The following is a 1,493-nucleotide window of genomic DNA, read 5'->3' on the forward strand; positions in this document are numbered from 1 at the left end:
AGTTGCTGAAGCAGAGCAAAGAGGAGGAAGAAGCTTGTGTCTTTTTTTGTTGGATACTTCTTGTCCCTAGTACTCAGGGCTTCAGTTAATGAAGAAGCTGTTCTACAAAGAGGTCCTTTGAAGACAAAGTCATACAGGATGAGGTTCCATGGGCTATGAGGCCTCCCAGGTCATCCTGTCCATGCACCTGTCCTTAGATATACCAAAATACTCTAGTAGGTGCTCAATAAATATTTGCTAAATGACTGAAAGGATAGCTGTGACTTTCTCCTGTCTCTGTAGGGCTCTGATTCCATTACACTGTCTTGGATACCCATTCCAGTTCCACTTGACCTTGTTGGAAACCAAACCCAACCAAATTCCAATCCAACCAAACCCAGTAGACTCTTGTCCTGCCCTCTGTGGAACTAGTTCATGACTGGCTCCCCGAGCCTTATGATCGTCTCAACCCCTGGGTTCTTTTTTCTTTTCTTTTCTTTTTTTTCCAGAGAACAGTTTTTCTTCAGCACCTGTGGGTTTAATTTGGGGTGGGGGTGTTCCGTCCTTCTGTGCCTCACAAAAGTACCTTGCTGTGAATGGCATGGCTTACACAGAAATGGAGTTTCACATACAACTCGGGAAGCACACAGGTGTCGAAGACACTAACCTCAGAAATGTCCCTGATGGTGGTGGCCTCTACTATGTTCTGAATAATGGACTTCTTCATGGCCTTGTCTTTGGGCACGCGATAGGCACAGCAGGTGTAGCAAATAGGCCGCCCATGGCTCGTCTCTTTGTGGCACAACTGTTATTCCTTTTTTTCTTGGTCATCTTGGAAGGGAAGACCTGAGAGAACTTGATCTGGGTTTTTGAAACACCTTTTCATTCAAGTTCAGAACTTACTTGGAGTAAGAGATGTGAAGAGACTCAAGTATGTGTGTGTTTATGAACAGTGAGGGTGCAAGGACCAGTCCTCAGATCACAGCACGGAGTGGCACCAAAGCCTCCATCTGGGAGCCAGGAGACATGGGCTGAATTCAGGATCTGCGACACTCCAGCTGGTGAGTGTGACCTCCAACGGCATCTTCCTGCTCTGGGCCCTGGGTTCCTCCCTGTGAATGAGAGGGTTGGAGTTCTGCATTCTGTTATCCACTTAACCACTGTTCTTGACCATCTATGATGTGCCAGGTACTTCAGTGATACAGCAGTGAACAAAATACAGTCTCTGTAATCACGGAGTGTGTACAGGGAGAGGGGCTGACAAAAACCAAGTAAAGCAACAAGCAAGTAGGTAGCAGATGTAATACAGGTGAAGTGAGTGTTATGCAGGTGAGTACAGCAGGTAAGTGGGGAGTGAATGATGGGGCCTCCCTTAGATAAGGTCAGTGTGGCAGCCATTGCCCAAGAGCTGCCATTTGAGCAGAGACCTGGACAAAAGGAGGGGGCAACCCATGCATGTACCTGGAGGGGTGAATCCGCAGAAAAGGAACAGCAAGTGCAAAGGCCTTTAGAAA

At 47.2% G+C, this 1,493-nt stretch overlaps 1 pseudogene; it reads right to left on the reverse strand.

Moving 5' to 3' along the window:
- Positions 1-252: 252 nt before the first annotated feature.
- On the reverse strand, positions 253-810 carry LOC118531352 (small ribosomal subunit protein eS26 pseudogene; annotated as a pseudogene).
- Between the last annotated feature and the right edge of the window lie 683 nt (positions 811-1,493).

The sequence above is a fragment of the Halichoerus grypus genome, chromosome 4, assembly GCF_964656455.1.
Source record: "Halichoerus grypus chromosome 4, mHalGry1.hap1.1, whole genome shotgun sequence".
Lineage (NCBI taxonomy): Eukaryota > Metazoa > Chordata > Mammalia > Carnivora > Phocidae > Halichoerus > Halichoerus grypus.